The sequence below is a fragment of the Erpetoichthys calabaricus genome, chromosome 5 (genome assembly GCF_900747795.2).
Source record: "Erpetoichthys calabaricus chromosome 5, fErpCal1.3, whole genome shotgun sequence".
Lineage (NCBI taxonomy): Eukaryota > Metazoa > Chordata > Cladistia > Polypteriformes > Polypteridae > Erpetoichthys > Erpetoichthys calabaricus.
Window position 1 is genome coordinate 182,695,237 of NC_041398.2, and position 20,479 is coordinate 182,715,715.

General features: G+C 38.7%; 4 non-coding genes across 4 annotated transcripts; all 4 read right to left on the minus strand.

The window, feature by feature from the left end:
* Window positions 1-15,763: 15,763 nt before the first annotated feature.
* Window positions 15,764-15,836, minus strand: trnaf-gaa (transfer RNA phenylalanine (anticodon GAA)). The gene has a single exon. It is a non-coding gene; the product is annotated as a tRNA-Phe (tRNA).
* A 1,029-nt stretch (window positions 15,837-16,865) lies between these two features.
* Window positions 16,866-16,938, minus strand: trnaf-gaa (transfer RNA phenylalanine (anticodon GAA)). Its single transcript has one exon. It is a non-coding gene; the product is annotated as a tRNA-Phe (tRNA).
* A 1,574-nt stretch (window positions 16,939-18,512) lies between these two features.
* trnaf-gaa (transfer RNA phenylalanine (anticodon GAA)) lies at window positions 18,513-18,585 on the minus strand. Its single transcript has one exon. It is a non-coding gene; the product is annotated as a tRNA-Phe (tRNA).
* Window positions 18,586-19,614: 1,029 nt separating this feature from the next.
* Window positions 19,615-19,687, minus strand: trnaf-gaa (transfer RNA phenylalanine (anticodon GAA)). Its single transcript has one exon. It is a non-coding gene; the product is annotated as a tRNA-Phe (tRNA).
* Window positions 19,688-20,479: the final 792 nt, after the last annotated feature.

Below are 20,479 nucleotides of genomic sequence, written 5' to 3' on the forward strand. Positions count from 1 at the left end.
AAAGGATGCTAAGGATAGAGCTGCCAGGGAAGAGGAAAAGAGGAAGGCCTAAGCGAAGGTTTATGGATGTGGTGAGAGAGGGCATGCAGGTGATGGGTGTAACAGAGCAAGATGCAGAGGACAGAAAGACATGGAAGAAGATGATCCACTGTGGCAACCCCTAACGGGAGCAGCCGAAAGAAGATGTTTTTCCCCCCACTTTCCTGTCCTTTTACCAAATTGGGGAGGTGGTAAGGTATACCTAGCAGCCAAAATACTAGGAAAGTTTTTTTTAGATACCCCAGTGCTGAATATTTGTCTTTGTTCACTTAAATAATACTTACACCTGCATTATAGGGCTGAACTGCTATATTTGTCTCATCTCAGTGTTTGATACATCATTGTGATTTTGTATTTTTTTTTTACCTCTAAATGGATATTTTTGCATATGTAAGTAAATGTTGTATAGCTTTATATTTTTCCCATATTCTTGAATTTTTTTTTCAGTAATTCTTTCCTGAGGTTATATAAACAACTCAATTATGCCTTTTGCTTGTAATAGTGAAAATAAGCAACAGCACAATCGATGGCACTTTTGGGTATAATCATTATTGATTCCTTGGGTGTCCTAGGGGACCTGCCTGCCACTATCATTCTACAGCCCTTTCAGGACATTTACTGTATATGGTTTATACTCCGAACAACTCAATGATACCGCAAAAGGAAAATGTTCCTATTATACCTTAATATGTGGCCCTGTTGACTGTTAATGATAAAGTCTAAATCCAAGCAAATTTACCATGATATGCCACTCTGTCTATAGTATGAATGCCTTTCTAATTTAAATCCATCTTAGAAACATGACAATGGGTTATATAGTTATCACAGAAGAAAAGTATACAAAACAGCTGAAGTATCAGCTTGCATAGTTCTTGTTAGAAAAGTAAGTCAGATCTTGTCAGTTCTGCATGGAAACTTAGTAAAAGAATTCTTATCTCCTGCAGAAAAATTTGGGTCCCTATGCGTTTGCAAGTACTTACTGTAATTTTCTTTCAGCTGTCTACAATCTACACGGTATGCTCAAATGTATTAAGTACATCGACCTCAAGCTCAGTCCCAACATGTGTGAACAGCTGCATATTGTGCCTATTGTGCACATTCTTTTAGGCTTCCTTTAAACTAGTATTTTTGTTCTTGTTTTACCATTTTTAAATTTTGCTTCTGCCTTTTGCCTTTATCATCTGTATTGAGTACACAGGAATGGACCAGGTAATAAACAGACAGGTCCTTCCATGACTTTATAATAGATAGGTAAATTCATTCAGATAATGTTCAAAAAGCCAGGTGGTCACAGCACATAGAAAACAGAAGATGACACAAGAAAGGAACTGAAGTGTACATATTTAGTAAGAAAATACCTCAAAGAAACTCTGATGTCTATAAGCAAAAACTACCTCAAAGCTCCTGGGCTGCAGCTAAACATGGCAAGAACTATGCCATTTCTGTATTGTGAAGTATTGTTTCACAACTACAGATTAGGACATGCATGCATACTAATCTGCTTTCAAATGAGAAAATATGATGAGATTATGAGCCGAGAAAGAGAGAGCTGGACAGAGATAAGGGTAAATGTTTTTTAAGAAAAAATAAGTAGTGTGAATAGCAGAGAATGAAAGAAGTGGTCATTTGCTTTAATTTTAATTCTACTTTTCATTAAAACCAGAATTCATGTTTTTCTATTATAGGATATGAATAACACTATTTCTGCTTTTTCCGAATGGCAAATCACCAAGTGTGGCATACTGGCTAAAGCAATGGTTTTCACCTTTTTTCTATTACACCACAGTTACAGTTTCAAGGAGTCAAGCTGCCCATGCACAAGAAAAAATCACTGCATTCTTATGAGCAGAAATATTGAATGAAAAACATAGGAACAACAACACCATTTATTTACGTAGCACATACTCGTTTAAAGAATGTAGGTGCTTTACAAGATGTCAACGATAAAGTTGAAAAACAAAACTAAAAAATTAAAATAGGTAAATTTAAGACTAAGTAAATGGTATAACAAGAATAACACATAAGAAAAAATCAATACATGGTTACATAATAGTTCTTTACTTTTTGTATAGCATTTTTTTCACTACTCAAGGAGCTCTCCACACAAGGAAGGAGACAGGACATGAGCCCATGATCTCCTGACCGCAAAACAGCAGTACTACCACTGCGCCACTTCACTAAGATATACAAATAATGCAAAAAGTACAATCCTTATTCATTGATTAGTATTTAAATCTCTCTATTATATAAAAAAATCTTTCGACGCGACAAGACTTTTTAAGAGATGAGACTATTTGGAAAAGATGTTTTCAAGTCCTGCGAGATGAGAATATTTATATGAGATTCTTTCAGGTCACGCCCTTCTATCAACCATTTTCAAACAAGACCATGGTACTCACACCTCTCAGTCTTGTGAATGCTTTTGTTAGACACACTTCCTGCGCTCTCAGCTCTTATAAATTTTAATGTTTTCCTCACTTTCAGTTCCCAATTAAAGAAGACCCCATACGTGAGTGGCAGAACCACAGAGGCTAATGCGTAGTATTGGCCTGGGGGTTGGCGAACGAAGCGAGCAGGGGACAAAGCCCCCTAGCCTAATAAATCCAAGTTTTATGGTCAGATGACTGTGGAGTATAGAAAAAATAATAAAAGCTCTGAAATGCTTGATTAAGAAAACAAAATCTTCTGGGTTTCCAAGCACAGAAGTCCACCAAGGTCATACTGGAAATTCTAACAAAAATTTCATAATTTAAGTGAATATTGAATAACATGGGTGATGAAAGCAGGTTTTATATTCTTTCTTAAAGATTAAAGTCCTGAAAAATTGTGACACACTACTACTCCATTCAATCTCTGAAGGCTGAAGGCAGATCAGTTCCATGTGAAAGTGTAAGTTGGAATTTCTGTACGATGGGACTAGAAGAAGTGTGAACATTCATAAACATCTGCTTCCATTACTATATTCCAAACTGCAACATCTAACTGGGATAACTAATACAGAATGTTAAAATAACTCATTGCTGAAAAACACAATTGAACAAGGGCCCTTTAGATTTCCAATTTAATGCTATCCCAACTGCACTATTTCAGCCACCTGAAGTTTCTTCATGTATATATGGATAGTAAAAAATATCACAGCTTACTGAAGTATAGCATTTAATTCAGATTTCTAAGGTTCAATCTTTCCTCAAGTTCGATTTAATATGGATCTGTGGTAAATGCATTAAAGCAGTTTTTCAGGGGATTTTACTACATCCATCATAAGATTTTAAGTGTGCCACCTTTTTCTGTTTCACAGCTACATACGGCCTGTTTACTCTATTAACAGATATTCAAAACAAATGTCAAAACAAAATGCTGCATTTCCAAATCCATATTCTAAATTAACATCTGCTAGGCTTAGTTCTTCAAGGTTGATATGGTGGTCTCCAGTATCCAACTGTTAACTCAAACATATGTAAGGGATGGTATTTTTTTCCGTCATGAAAGCCACCAAGGTGATGTCCGTGCATTTGTAATGGTACAAGTTTCTTGTGAAGGGAAATTCATGTGAGAATACGCAGAACATCCTTCTTTTCGTGTCCCGCATTGTTAAAATTTCAGAAAGACTTGTTTTGGAATGAGAGAAAAATTTCATCATTAAAGCTAATATTGGTAAAGCTAGGTGTTGAAAATAGGTTTTTGTATCTGCTGCTCATTCTGTTTTTCTTAAAGAAAAAAGCATTTGCACTGCTTCTGTGAACAATTGTGACACACGATTTAAATTGCTACCCAATTCTGTCTCTACAGGTGAAGGTAGACCGGTTCCACTCGAAGATGTTATTCAGAAATTGTATACTCTGGGAGAAGTGGACGTGTGAACATTCATGAACCTTGACTTCCATTACTGTTTTTCCTACTGCAACATATGACCGGGACAAGTTGTACGCAATGTTAAAACAGGTCACTGCCGAAACCCGGGATCTTTAGATCTTCAGTCTAACACTCTCCCAACTGAGCTATTTCGACCACAAATATCACTGTGTTTTTCATTAAGATTTTCGGCGACATGGTAAAAAATATCACGCTGTCCTGAAGTATAGCATTTAATTCAGATATGTAAGGGTCAATCTTCCTTCAAGTGCGATTTAATGTGGATCTGTGGTAAATGCATTAAAGCAGTTTTTCAGGGGATTTTAGTGCATCCATTGTAAGATTTTAAGTGTGCCACCTTTTTCTGCTACACTGCTACATGTGGCCTGTTTATTCCATTAACAGATATTCAAAACAAATATCTAAACATAATGGAGCATTTCCAAATCCATATTCTAAATTAACATCTGCTAGGCTTAGTTCTTCAAGGTTGATATGGTCGTCTCCAGTATCCAACTGTTAACTCAAACATATGTAAGGGATGGTATTTTTTTCCTTCATGAAAGCCACCAAGGTTATGTCTGTGCATTCGTAATGGTACAAGTTTCTTGTGAAGTGAAATTCATGTGAGATTACGCAGAACATCCTTCCTTTCGTGTCCCGCATTGTCAAAATTTCAGACAGACTTGTTTTGGAATGAGAGAAAAATTTCATCATTAAAGCTAATATTGGTAAAGCTTGGTGTCGAAAATAGGTTTTGTATCTGCTGCTCATTCTGTTTCTTTCTTAAAGAAAACAGCATTTGCACTGCTTTTGTTAACAATTGTGACACAATTTCAATTGCTACCCAATTCTGTCTCTGCAGGTGAAGGCAGACCGGTTCCACTCGAAGATGTTATTCAGAAATTGTTTACTCTGGGAGAAGCGGATGTGTGAACGTTCATGAACCTTGACTTCCATTACTGTTTTTCCTACTGCAACATATGACTGGGACAAGTTGTACACCATGTTAAAACAGGTCACTGCCGAAACCCGGGATCGAACCAGGGACCTTTAGATCTTCAGTCTAATGCTCTCCCAACTGAGTGCCAAGGATATCGCGTATTATTCGAGGTATAGCTGCGATTCTTGAGAGACAATCTACCAGATATTATTGCAGGGATCCGGGTTTGAATCCCGCTCATGGCACATTGCTGAGTGAAAGAATATATCTCTAAAATATATATTTTTTAAACTTTCTCTTTGACGAACGGTGCTTTGAATTCTACTTTGCAGATTTAGTTGTTTATTTTTATTTTTTGATTAAACAAAAACTGTTTAATGAATGATTGATTTGTTAAGGAACATATGGACAACAAGCATAGTTAAAACCACAATTAAACAAACTGCCTGCAAATTCTATTGAATCATAATTATAACAAAAAATTACGCATTTCACTTACTTATATAGCACCTTTACCATGGTCTCAGACGGCCGCACAGATAATCAAGAGGGGTACAATAAAAATGAAAGCACAATAAGAATGTATAAATAATAGTTCACAGCCTTGTGTTTGTATGTATTTATAAAATTTGGGAAGTAATATATTCTAGTTGATGCTGACATTTAATTAATTTGAAGTAGGTAAAAATAAATATTTGGAAATATTGCAAAGGGAAATGTTTATATACTTATAGTAAACAGCACACACATCATTTAGTTAATTATATACATCTTCTTCTTCTTCATTCGGCTGCTCCCATCAGGGAATGCCACAGCGGATCATCTTTTATATACAGGTGCTGGTCATAAAATTAGAATATCATGACAAAGTTGATTTATTTCAGTAATTCCATTCAAAAAGTGAAACTTGTATATTTGATTCATTCATTACACACAGAATGATGTATTTCAAATGTTTATTTCTTTTAATGTTGATGATGATAACTGACAACTAATGAAAGTCCCAAATTCAGTATCTCAGAAAATTAGAATATTGTGAAAAGGTTCAATATTGAAGACACGTGGTGCCACACTCTAATCAGCTAATTAACTCAAAACACCTGCAAAAGCCTTTAAATGGTCTCTCAGTCTAGTTCTGTAGGCTACACAATCATGGGGAAGACTGCTGACTTGACAGTTGTCCAAAAGATGACCATTGACACCTTGCACAAGGAGGGCAAGACATAAAAGGTCATTGCTAAAAAGGCTGGCTGTTCACAGAGCTCTGTGTCCAAGCACATTAATAGAGAGGCGAAGGGAAGGACAAGATGTGGTAGAAAAAAGTGTACAAGCAATAGGGATAACCGCACCCTGGAGAGGATTGTGAAACAAAACCCATTCAAAAATGTGGGGGAGATTCACAAAAAGTGGACTGCAGCTGGAGTCAGTGCTTCAAGAACCACCATGCACAGACGTATGCAAGACGTGGGTTTCAGCTGTTGCGTTCCTTGTGTCAAGCCACTCTTGAACAAGAGACAGCGTCAGAAGCGTCTATCCTGGGCTAAAGACAAAAAGGACTGGACTGCTGCTGAGTGGTCCAAAGTTATGTTCTCTTATGAAAGTAAATTTTGCATTTCCTTTGGAAATCAAGGTCCCAGAGTCTGGAGGAAGAGAGGAGAGGCACAGAATCCACGTTGCTTGAGGTCCAGTGTAAAGTTTCCACAGTCAGTGATGGTTTGGGGTGCCATGTCATCTGTTGGTGTTGATCCATTGTGTTTTCTGAGGTCCAAGGTCAACGCAGCCGTCTACCAGGAAGTTTTAGAGCACTTCATGCTTCCTGCTGCTGACAAACTTTATGGAGATGCAGATTTCATTTTCCAACAGGACCTGGCACAAAAGCTACCAGTACCTGGTTTAAGGACCATGGTATCCCTGTTCTTGATTGGCCAGCAAACTCGCCTGACCTTAACCCCATAGAAAATCTATGGGGTATTGTGAAGAGGAAGATGCAATACGCCAGACCCAACAATTCAGGAGAGCTGAAGGCCACTATCAGAGCAACATGGGCTCTCATAACACCTGAGCAGTGCCACAGACTGATCGACTCCATGCCACGCCGCATTGCTGCAGTAATCCAGGCCAAAGGAGCCCCAACTAAATACTGAGTGCTGTACATGCTCATACTTTTCATGTTCATACCTTTCAGTTGGCCAACATTTCTAAAAATCCTTTTTTTGCATTGGTCTTAATTGATATTCTAATTTTCAGAGATACTGAATTTGGGACTTTCATTAGTTGTCAGTTATAATCGTCAACATTAAAAGAAATAAACATTTGAAATACATCAGTCTGTGTGTAATGAATGAATCTAATATACAAGTTTCACTTTTTGAATGGAATTACTGAAATAAATCAACTTTGTCATGATATTCTAATTTTATGACCAGCACCTGTATATCCTGGCCAAATCAGGCATCAGAATAGCACAGAAACCCGCGAACAATCTGCGCACTGTCCTTTTCAACGCTATAAACAAGAAATTGACAGCAGAAACACGAAACGAAGTTTATAGCATTCCATGCAGTTCTTGCCCAGCGGTATACACAGGACAAACGTCAAAAAGAATTACAACTCGCATACAAGAACATCGCAACGCCGTTAAAAGGAAGGACTCACAATCACAGATCTATACGCATACAAAATCAACAGGACATATGTTTAACTGGGACAATGTACAAGTAAGATTTAAGGCCAGTACTAAAAGTGCCAGAGAACTGGCTAAATCTTGGCTATCAGACAAAAACGCCATTAACAAACATTTGGACATGAACCCAGCATATGCAAACTTAAGTAGAACATGTTCATAATAAATAAAACGTTACGACCTGTACCCCATATATATGCTGTTCTACAGCACAATTAGAATCGTCTTAAGTATTAAAGGTGTAGGTCTGTTTTATAAGCATATTTTATAACATCAATGTTAATATCAAGTATAACTATAATTATTATTATTCTGTATTAGCATTGATATGAACGATTTGTGAAATTAGTGTTAAGTATAAAAAATGAAACTATGATTATACAATTCAATGTTTATTATATTTATACATTATTATATCTGTCTTTACACGTTTTGCACACATATTTAATAAATGTAAAAAACTGCACCAAGAATGGATAAAACATCATTGAAAAAATGTGTACGTGAATGTAAATATATCTGCACAAACCGACACTCGTGAGTAACATTTTTAGAAAGTTCAAAATGAAACGCAAATCACAAAGTGTCTGTGTGCAGACTTGAACAAGCTTTTGCAGAATACATTAACTGACAAGAGGTTGGCTCGCCCTTTCTGAGTTTTGGTAGCCAACACGAGCTGTGATTTGCCAATTCTTGGTAGCCGACCGAGCCATCACTGGCCAATTATTGGTAGCCGAACCGGGTTGTGAATAGTCAATTCTTGGTAGCCGATATGGGCCGCGATTGGCCCGAGCTTTCAATTCTTGGTAGAATCTTGGTAGCAGAAAGCGATCTGATTGGTTTTCGCTACCAAGAATTACCTTGACTCATGGCTGCTCATAGGCGCTATTCGGCCACAAATGTCACTGCGTTTTTCATTAACATTGTCAGTGACATGGTAAAAAATATCACGCTGTCCTGAAGTATAGCATTTAATTCAAATTTTTAAGGGTCAATCTTCCTTCAAGTGCAATTTAATATGGATCTGTGGTAAATGCATTAAAGCAGTTTTTAAGGAGATTTTAGTGCATCCATCGTAAGATTTTAAGTGTGCCACCTTTTCTGTTACACAGCTACATATGGCCTGTTTACTCCCTTAAAAGATATTCAAAACAAATGTCTAAACATAATGGTGCATTTCCAAATCCATATTCGAAATTAACATCTGCTAGGCGTAGTTCTTCAAGGTTGATATGGTGGTCTCCAGTATCCAACTGTTAACTCAAACATATGTAAGGTGTGTTTTCGTCTATTTACCCTTTTCTTTGTCAAGTGCGTTATTGGATTGGTCTGCTCCCACACCCTAAATAATAACACACTAATGCTTTAGGTATAACACAACTTGTCACTCTCTCAGCACATCAAGAGACTTATTTATTATCGTCACAAACAACATGCGATGTTTTAAATAGACCTCAGACCTAAATGTTACTTTTGGTCTCCAAGAAAATATTAAAACATACAAAGACTCAGTATCCTTGACTATAGGCCATTTATCAGCCAAGAATACCTTCTTGTCGTACTGTCCCTAACTATTGAGTGGCGCCCTCACTCTCAGCCTTAAAAACCCGCAGCACAGAGCTAATGGCAAAATCTCCAGCTACGCCAGGTGCTCTTAGAAATCTACCTTATTACTTCAATCACTCTAGACATTAAGACAAAGCATAGAAAGATGAAAACAAGTTACTATTTATTAAAGAACAATAAGTAATAGAAAATAAGATCGATAGTAAAGTCTGGATAAAATAGTCTTAAAAAAGCTTACTGATGTCAAGGATGAAAGTCCCAGGGCGGAGTTTGATTTAGCAATCGATGTTCATGAGAATGCTGTTAACTGATGATCGGATGAAAACTGGTCACACGTGCCTTTGTTTTATTCTCTGATGTCACTCTTCTGTCGTCACTGTTTCTCTTCTTCTGCTGACGTTTCTTTCAAATTGAGGCATATTTATTATAATGTTTCATGCCATGGTTTCACAGCACATGAATGTTCCATGCACCTGATTGGCTGGCTGTCAATATGATGGATGAATTTTGATCCCCAGGTAATAAAGTTCTTTGATATTGCCTCAGCCTTCCTTTCCCACGCCGTAAACCCAATTGTTGTCCCAGATGTCCATCCATAAAGTAATCAATAGCCTGAGGTATCAGCTCAGGCTTCCTTTCCCAGGCTGTAAACCAAATTAGCACTAAGCTATGAACAACTGTTATAAAAGTCAGGTATAAGGGAAGAGGATATGCCTTTTTTATTATAATGCCTCCTACATCTAAATTCATCTTGTTGGGATTGAGCAAAATATAATACAGAATAAGATGTAGATTTTATACACCATAACATAAGGGATGTTTTTTTTTTTTTTGTCATGAAAGCCACCAAGGTTATGTCCATGCATTTGTAATGGTACAAGTTTCTTGTGAAGTGAAATTTATGTGAGATTACGCAGAACATCCTTCTTTTCGTGTCCCGCATTGTTAAAATTTCAGAAAGATTTGTTTTGGAATGAGAGAAAAATTTCATCATTAAAGCTAATATTAATAAAGCTAGGTGTCAAAAATAGGATTTGTATCTGCTGCTCATTCTGTTTCTTTCTTAAAGAAAAAAGCATTTGCACTGCTTTTGTGAACAAATGTGACACACGATTTCAATTGCTACCCAATTCTGTCTCTACAGGTGAAGGCAGACCGGTTCCACTCGAAGATATTATTCAGAAATTGTTTATAATAATAATAATACAGTGCATCCGGAAAGTATTCACAGCATATCACTTTTTCCACATTTTGTTATGTTACAGCCTTATTCCAAAATGGATTAAATTCATTTTTTTCCTCAGAATTCTACACACAACACCCCATAATGTCAATGTGAAAAAAGTTTACTTGAGGTTTTTGCAAATTTATTAAAGATAAAAAAACTGAGAAATCACATGTACATAAATATTCACAGCCTTTGCTCAATACTTTGTCGATGCACCTTTGGCAGCAATTACAGCCTCAAGTCTTTTTGAATATGATGCCACAAGCTTGGCACACCTGTCCTTGGCCAGTTTCGCCCATTCCTCTTTGCAGCACCTCTCAAGCTCCATCAGGTTGGATGGGAAGCGTCGGTGCGCAGCCATTTTAAGATCTCTCCAGAGATGTTCAATCGGATTCAAGTCTGGGCTCTGGCTGGGCCACTCAAGGACATTCACAGAGTTGTCTTGAAACCACTCCTTTGATATCTTGGCTGTGTGCTTAGGGTCATTGTCCTGCTGAAAGATGAACCGTCGCCTCAGTCTGAGGTCAAGAGCGCTCTGGAGCAGGTTTTCATCCAGGATGTCTCTGTACATTGCTGCAGTCATCTTTCCCTTTATCCTGACTAGTCTCCCAGTCCTTGCCGCTGAAAAACATCCCCACAGCATGATGCTGCCACCACCATGCTTCACTGTAGGGATCATATTGGTCTGGTGATGAGCGGTGCCTGGTTTCCTCCAAACGTGACGCCAGGCATTCACACCAAAGAGTTCAATCTTTGTCTCATCAGACCAGAGAATTTTCTTTCTCATGGCCTGAGAGTCCTTCAGGTGCCTTTTGGTAAACTCCAGGCGGGCTGCAATGTGACTTTTACTAAGGAGTGGCTTCCGTCTGGCCACTCTACCATACAGGCGTGATTGGTGGATTGCTGCAGAGATGGTTGTCCTTCTGGAAGGTTCTCCTCTCTCCACAGAGGACCTCTGGAGCTCTGACAGAGTGACCATCAGGTTCTTAGTCACCTCCCTGACTAAGGCCCTTCTCCCCTGATCGTTCAGTTTAGATGGCTGGCCAGCTGTAGGAAGAGTCCTGGTGGTTTCGAACTTCTTTCACTTACAGATGATGAAGGCCACTGTGCTCATTGGGACCTTCAAAGTGGCAGAATTTTTTCTGTAACTTTCCCCAGATTTGTGCCTCGAGACAATCCTGTCTCGGAGGTCTACAGACAATTCCTTTGACTTCATGCTTGGTTTGTGCTCTGACATGAACTGTCAACTGTGGGACCTTATATAGACAGGTGTGTGCCTTTCCAAATCATGTCCAATCAACTGAATTTACCACAGGTGGACTCCAATTAAGCTTCAGAAACATCTCAAGGATGATCAGGGGAAACAGGATGCACCTGAGCTCAATTTTGAGGTTCATGGCAAAGGCTGTGAATACTTACGTACATGTGCTTTCTCAATTTTTTTATTTTTAATAAATTTTCAAAAATCTCAAGTAAACTTTTTTTATGTTGTCATTATGGGGTGTTGTGTGTAGAATTCTGAGGGAAAAAATGAATTTAATCCATTTTGGAATAAGGCTGTAACGTAACAAATTGTGGAAAAAGTGCTGCGCTGTGAATACTTTCCGGATGCACTGTACATTTTATTTATACAAGGCGCCTTTCAGGGAACTAAAGGACACCGAACAAACAATAAATAAATAAATAAAAGACACAATTATAAACAACTTAAAACATCAGAAAATCTAAAAATTAAAACCAAACAAAACCACTATAATCAGGAGGAAAAAGGAAAAGCCATTTTAAACAGATGTGTTTTAAGTTTACATTTGAAGGATGAATATGATTTGACATTTCAGAGATCCGCAGGTAATGAATTCCAGAGCTTGGGAGCAGAACGGCTGAAAGCACTGCTCCCCATGGTGGTTAGACGGGCGGGAGGGACGGTCAGATGGGTGGAGGAAGAGGATCTAAGGTTACGGGATGGAATGGCAACATGAAGAAGGTCAGACAGATATGGAGGGGCGAGGTTATGGATGGCCTTAAATGTTAATAGCAGAATCTTAAAATCAGTACGAAACTTGATCGGGAGCCAATGAAGCTGCTGCAAGACCGGAGTAATATGGTGAATAGATGGGGTTTGAGTGATGATACGTGCTGCAGAATTCTGGACTAACTGAAGCTTATGAAGAGATTTATTAGGGAGACCAAAGAGGAGTGAATTGCAGTAGTCCAGCCGAGAAGTGACAAGACTATGAACAAGAATGGCAGTGGTATGAGGTGGGAGGGAGGGGCGAATGTGATTAATATTACGTAGGTGGAAGTAAGCAGACCGGGTGATGTTATTAATGTGACATTGGAAAGATAGAGTACTGTCGAGGATGACACCCAGACTCTTGACCTGAGATGATGGGGAAACAACAGAGTTATCAATAATAAGAGAAAGATTATTGGTTTTGGATAATGATGATTTTGAACCAATGAGGAGAACCTCAATTTTGTCACTGTTTAATTTAAGAAAATTCGAAGAAAACCAGGATTTAATTTCAGAAATGCAGTCAATAAGAGAGGGTGGTGGAAAAGAGGAGGTGGGTTTACCAGCAAGGTAGAGCTGGGTGTCATCAGCATAACAGTGAAAATTAATGTTATATTTGTGAAAAATATTGCCAAGGGGAAGAAGGTAAATAATAAAATGAAGAGGCCCCAGGACAGAGCCCTGGGGCACACCAGAAGTAACAGCGGTGGGTTGGGATGTGAAGGTTTTAAGCTGTATGAATTGAGTGCGGCCTGAGAGGTAGGATCTAAACCAATCAAATGAAGTGTGAGTAATGCCAATCAAAGATAATCTATTACGGAGAGTGGTATGACAAGTAGTATCAAAGGCCGCACTCAGATCAAGGAGGATGAGAATAGTGATTAGACCAGAATCAGCAGCCATAAGGAGGTCATTGGTAATTTTAACAAGTGCAGTTTCTGTACTATGAAGGGGGCGAAAACCAGACTGGAACTTTTTATATAGATTATTGTGAGATAAGTGGGTGTGAAGTTGGATAGCTACTATTTTTTCAAGAATTTTGGAGATAAATGGCAAGTTAGAAATGGGTCGAAAATTATTGAAATTTGTAGGATCAGCATCAGTTTTTTTTAGTATTGGGGTTATAGCAGCAGTTTTGAAAGATGAGGGAATAATACCAGTAGTAAGAGAAGAGTGAATGATGGCAGAAACAAGAGGGACTAGAGAGGGGAGGCAGGTTTTAACCAGAACTGTAGGCAGGGGTTCCAGCTGACAAGTAGATGACTTGGATTTACAGATAAGATCTGAGATTTCAGAGAGGTGGGAAGCTGGAAAGAAGAGAAAGAGTGAATAGGCGAGTGTAGTTCAGACGGAATACAGAGAGGATCTGGACCAAGGTGCTGATGTATCTTTTGGATTTTCTCATTGAAAAAAGACATAAGAGAATTACAGAAAGCAGTTGAGTAAAGGTGAGATGGTAAAGAGTCTGGAGGTTGTGTAACATTATTAAGTAAAGAAAACAAAGACTTGGTGTTACCTGTATTACAAGTAATTAACTGAGTGTAATAATTAGATTTAGTTTGAGCTATACAATCCTTGTAATAGAGTAGATGATTTTTGTACATCTCTTTGTGGACAAAGAGTCTGGATTTTTTAAACAACCTTTCAAGTTGCCTGCCCTTAGCTTTCAGAAGCCAAAGTTCAGGCGTAAACCAGGGGGCAGAAAAAGAAAAAGAAACATCTGGTTTTTAGCGGAGCCAGAGAATTAAGAATACCATTAAGACAAGTGTTATAATATGAGACCAGTTCTATGGGAGTGAATAAATTATAAAAGTCCATTTGGGAATCAATTCTAGAAGACAGCAGATTCAAGTTAATATTCTTAATGTTACGAAAGGCTATGAGACGTGGAAGCTTAGGAACAGAAAAGGTAAGTTTGGCATTGAATGAAAGGAGAAAATGGTTGGTTATAGTGAGTTCATCTGCTGTAAGATCAAAAGAAAAAACACCAGAGCAGCAGATCAGGTCCAAGATATGTCCTTTACAATGGGTAGGAACATCAGTGTGCTGCTGGTATCCAAAACTCTCCAGACAAGATAAAAGGTCTCTAGTGAGAGGGATATTGATATTGTCCAGATGTATATTAAAATCCCCCAGCAGAATTATATTTGGAGTAGTTACAGATAAATGGGTAAGGAAGGTAACAAGATCGTTCAAAAAATTGTTGTTTGACTTAGGAGGACGGTAGACAGTGACAGTTGATGGTAGGGACTGACCCAGACAACTGACACACAGTTGATTCAAAAGAGCTAACAGCAGGAGCAGACAATGGCAGGACTTTACACTTCTCACGATAAATTATCGCGACACCTCCTCCACGGCCAGAGGCATGGGGTTGACAAGTGTAAACAAACCCCGTGGGTGTGCATTCATTAAGTTGTGAAAAGTCTTGAGGTTGCTGCCAAGTCATAGTTAAACAGAGAAAGTCAAACTTACGGTCAATGAGGAGATCCTGAATGAGATGTCCCTTGCTCGTGAGTGAGCAGATGTTCAGTAGACCAAAGCTGACAATGTTGCTATCGCATTTGACAGTGGTGTTAGTCGACCGAGCTAAGCTGGCCAACACGCTATGGTCAGCGTTCCTATCTGTGTTATGAGGAGGGTGCCGAAAATCAGACCAAAAAGAATTACTTCCTTTCGAGGCGTCCGTTCAGAATCTCCAGCGGGACCCACGGTGGATGTATCTGCGATGAGGGAGAAGTATGACGTCCGGGTCGAAATACAGCACCGACAGCAGAGGCACAGACTGGAGAAGACGCAGTCGAAGAAGCTCAGCAACTGGGTACTAGAGGAGGCCAGTCGCAGATTGGATAATGAGTGACAAAAGACTCCAAACAAACATTAACCAGGCGAATATCCTACCAGTCCACATTGTAGGCGAGGAGGCCACAGGCAGCTCAGACGTCCAGAGAATAAACCGGTAAGTTTCAAACGAAATGGAGGTTAGGCTGAAGCTAAATGCATACACAGCATATAAAGCCAAACAGAGATGTCAGCAAAAATGGCAAAAAATACCATCAAAATCACTAGTCTAGCAAAATCACATAGTCTAGTTACCGGCAAGCACCGGCGACCAGTCCCGGAAGCATTCACTGAAACTGGAAGTTACTCAATTTAGGATTTCTGGGAGAAGCGGACATGTGAACATTCTGTTTCTTTCTTAGAGAAAAAAGCATTTGCACTGCTTTTGTGAACAATTGTGACACACGATTTCAATTGCTACCCAATTCTGTCTCTACAGGTGAAGGAAGACCAGTTCCACTCGAAGATGTTATTCAGAAATTGTTTACTCTGGGAGAAGCGGACGTGTGAACGTTCATGAACCTTGACTTCCGTTACTGTTTTTCCTACTGCAACATATGACTGGGACAAGTTGTACACCATGTTAAAACAGGTCATTGCCGAAACCTGGGATCGAACTAGGGACCTTTAGATCTTCAGTCTAACGCTCTCCCAACTGAGCTATTTCAGCCACAAATATCACTGCGTTTTTCATTAACATTGTCGGCGACATGGTAAAAAATATCACGTCGTCCTGAAGTATAGCATTTAATTCATTTAATTTACGCAGAACATCCTTCTTTTCGTGTCCCGCATTGTTAAATTTTCAGAAAGACTTGTTTTGGAATGAGAGAAAAATTTCATCATTAAAGCTAATATTGGTAAAGCTAGGTGTCGAAAATAGGTTTTGTATCTGCTGCTCATTCTGTTTCTTTCTTAGAGAAAAAAGCATGTGCACTGCTTTTGTGAACAATTGTGACACACGATTTCAATTGCTACCCAATTCTGTCTCTACAGGTGAAGGAAGACCAGTTCCACTCGAAGATGTTATTGAGAAATTGTTTACTCTGGGAGAAGCGGACGTGTGAACGTTCATGAACCTTGACTTCCGTTACTGTTTTTCCTACTGCAACATATGACTGGGACAAGTTGTACACCATGTTAAAACAGGTCATTGCCGAAACCCGGGACATTTAGATCTTCAGTCTAACGCTCTCCCAACTGAGCTATTTCGGCCACATATATCACTGCGTTTTTCATTAACATTGTCGGCGACATGGTAAAAAATATCACGTCGTCCTGAAGTATAGCATTTAATTCATTTAATTTACGCAGAACATCCTTCTTTTCGTGTCCCGCATTGTTCAAATTTCAGAAAGACTTGTTTTGGAATGAGAGAAAAATTTCATCATTAAAGCTAATATTGGTAAAGCTAGGTGTCGAAAATAGGTTTTGTATCTGCTGCTCATTCTGTTTCTTTCTTAGAGAAAAAAGCATTTGCACTGCTTTTTTGAACAATTGTGACACACGATTTAAATTGCTACCCAATTCTGTCTCTACAGGTGAAGGAAGACCAGTTCCACTCGAAGATGTTATTCAGAAATTGTTTACTCTGGGAGAAGCGGACTGGTGAACGTTCATAAACCTTGACTTCCGTTACTGTTTTTCCTACTGCAACATATGACTGGGACAAGTTGTACACCATGTTAAAACAGGTCATTGCCGAAACCCGGCATCGAACCAGGGACCTTTAGATCTTCAGTCTAACGCTCTCCCAACTGAGCTATTTCGGCCACATATATTACTGCGTTTTTCATTAACATTGTCGGCGACATGGTAAAAAATATCACGTCGTCCTGAAGTATAGCATTTAATTCATTTAATTTACGCAGAACATCCTTCTTTTCGTGTCCCGCATTGTTCAAATTTCAGAAAGACTTGTTTTGGAATGAGAGAAAAATTTCATCATTAAAGCTAATATTGGTAAAGCTAGGTGTCGAAAATAGGTTTTGTATCTGCTGCTCATTCTGTTTCTTTCTTAGAGAAAAAAGCATTTGCACTGCTTTTCTGAACAATTGTGACACACGATTTCAATTGCTACCCAATTCTGTCTCTACAGGTGAAGGAAGACCAGTTCCACTCGAAGATGTTATTCAGAAATTGTTTACTCTGGGAGAAGCGGACGTGTGAACGTTCATGAACCTTGACTTCCGTTACTGTTTTTCCTACTACAACATATGACTGGGAGAAGTTGTACACCATGTTAAAACAGGTCATTGCCGAAACCCGGGACATTTAGATCTTCAGTCTAACGCTCTCCCAACTGAGCTATTTCGGCCACAAATATCACTGCGTTTTTCATTAACATTGTCGGCGATATGGTAAAAAATATCACGTCGTCCTGAAGTATAGCATTTAATTCATTTAATTTACGCAGAACATCCTTCTTTTCGTGTCCCGCATTGTTCAAATTTCAGAAAGACTTGTTTTGGAATGAGAGAAAAATTTCATCATTAAAGCTAATATTGGTAAAGCTAGGTGTCGAAAATAGGTTTTGTATCTGCTGCTCATTCTGTTTCTTTCTTAGAGAAAAAAGCATGTGCACTGCTTTTGTGAACAATTGTGACACACGATTTCAATTGCTACCCAATTCTGTCTCTACAGGTGAAGGAAGACCAGTTCCACTCGAAGATGTTATTCAGAAATTGTTTACTCTGGGAGAAGCGGACTGGTGAACGTTCATAAACCTTGACTTCCGTTACTGTTTTTCCTACTGCAACATATGACTGGGACAAGTTGTACACCATGTTAAAACAGGTCATTGCCGAAACCCGGGACATTTAGATCTTCAGTCTAACGCTCTCCCAACTGAGCTATTTCGGCCACATATATCACTGCGTTTTTCATTAACATTGTCGGCGACATGGTAAATAATATCACGTCGTCCTGAAGTATAGCATTTAATTCATTTAATTTACGCAGAACATCCTTCTTTTCGTGTCCCGCATTGTTCAAATTTCAGAAAGACTTGTTTTGGAATGAGAGAAAAATTTCATCATTAAAGCTAATATTGGTAAAGCTAGGTGTCGAAAATAGGTTTTGTATCTGCTGCTCATTCTGTTTCTTTCTTAGAGAAAAAAGCATTTGTACTGCTTTTGTGAACAATTGTGACACACGATTTCAATTGCTACCCAATTCTGTCTCTACAGGTGAAGGAAGACCAGTTCCACTCGAAGATGTTATTCAGAAATTGTTTACTCTGGGAGAAGCGGACTGGTGAACGTTCATAAACCTTGACTTCCGTTACTGTTTTTCCTACTGCAACATATGACTGGGACAAGTTGTACACCATGTTAAAACAGGTCATTGCCGAAACCCGGGATCGAACCAGGGACCTTTAGATCTTCAGTCTAACGCTCTCCCAACTGAGCTATTTCAGCCACATATATCACTGCGTTTTTCATTAACATTGTCGGCGACATGGTAAAAAATATCACGTCGTCCTGAAGTATAGCATTTAATTCATTTAATTTACGCAGAACATCCTTCTTTTCGTGTCCCGCATTGTTAAATTTTCAGAAAGAGTTGTTTTGGAATGAGAGAAAAATTTCATCATTAAAGCTAATATTGGTAAAGCTAGGTGTCGAAAATAGGTTTTGTATCTGCTGCTCATTCTGTTTCTTTCTTAGAGAAAAAAGCATTTGCACTGCTTTTGTGAACAATTGTGACACACGATTTCAATTGCTACCCAATTCTGTCTCTACAGGTGAAGGAAGACCAGTTCCACTCGAAGATGTTATTCAGAAATTGTTTACTCTGGGAGAAGCGGACGTGTTAACGTTCATGAACCTTCACTTCCGTTACTGTTTTTCCTACTACAACATATGACTGGGACAAGTTGTACACCATGTTAAAACAGGTCATTGCCGAAACCCGGGACATTTAGATCTTCAGTCTAACGCTCTCCCAACTGAGCTATTTCGGCCACAAATATCACTGCGTTTTTCATTAGCATTGTCGGCGACATGGTAAAAAATATCATGTCGTCCTGAAGTATAGCATTTAATTCATTTAATTTACGCAGAACATCCTTCTTTTCGTGTCCCGCATTGTTCAAATTTCAGAAAGACTTGTTTTGGAATGAGAGAAAAATTTCATCATTAAAGCTAATATTGGTAAAGCTAGGTGTCGAAAATAGGTTTTGTATCTGCTGCTCATTCTGTTTCTTTCTTAGAGAAAAAAGCATTTGTACTGCTTTTTTGAACAATTGTGACACACGATTTAAATTGCTACCCAATTCTGTCTCTACAGGTGAAGGAAGACCAGTTCCACTCGAAGATGTTATTCAGAAATTGTTTACTCTGGGAGAAGCGGACTGGTGAACGTTCATAAACCTTGACTTCCGTTACTGTTTTTCCTACTGCAACATATGACTGGGACAAGTTGTACACCATGTTAAAACAGGTCATTGCCGAAACCCGGGATCGAACCAGGGACCTTTAGATCTTCAGTCTAACGCTCTCCCAACTGAGCTATTTCGGCCACATATATTACTGCGTTTTTCATTAACATTGTCGGCGACATGGTAAAAAATATCACGTCGTCCTGAAGTATAGCATTTAATTCATTTAATTTACGCAGAACATCCTTCTTTTCGTGTCCCGCATTGTTAAATTTTCAGAAAGACTTGTTTTCCAATGAGAGAAAAATGTCATCATTAAAGCTAATATTGGTAAAGCTAGGTGTCGAAAATAGGTTTTGTATCTGCTGCTCATTCTGTTTCTTTCTTAGAGAAAAAAGCATTTGCACTGCTTTTCTGAACAATTGTGACACACGATTTCAATTGCTACCCAATTCTGTCTCTACAGGTGAAGGAAGACCAGTTCCACTCGAAGATGTTATTCAGAAATTGTTTACTCTGGGAGAAGCGGACGTGTGAACGTTCATGAACCTTGACTTCCGTTACTGTTTTTCCTACTACAACATATGACTGGGAGAAGTTGTACACCATGTTAAAACAGGTCATTGCCGAAACCCGGGACATTTAGATCTTCAGTCTAACGCTCTCCCAACTGAGCTATTTCGGCCACAAATATCACTGCGTTTTTCATTAACATTGTCGGCGACATGGTAAAAAATATCACGTCGTCCTGAAGTATAGCATTTAATTCATTTAATTTACGCAGAACATCCTTCTTTTCGTGTCCCGCATTGTTCAAATTTCAGAAAGACTTGTTTTGGAATGAGAGAAAAATTTCATCATTAAAGCTAATATTGGTAAAGCTAGGTGTCGAAAATAGGTTTTGTATCTGCTGCTCATTCTGTTTCTTTCTT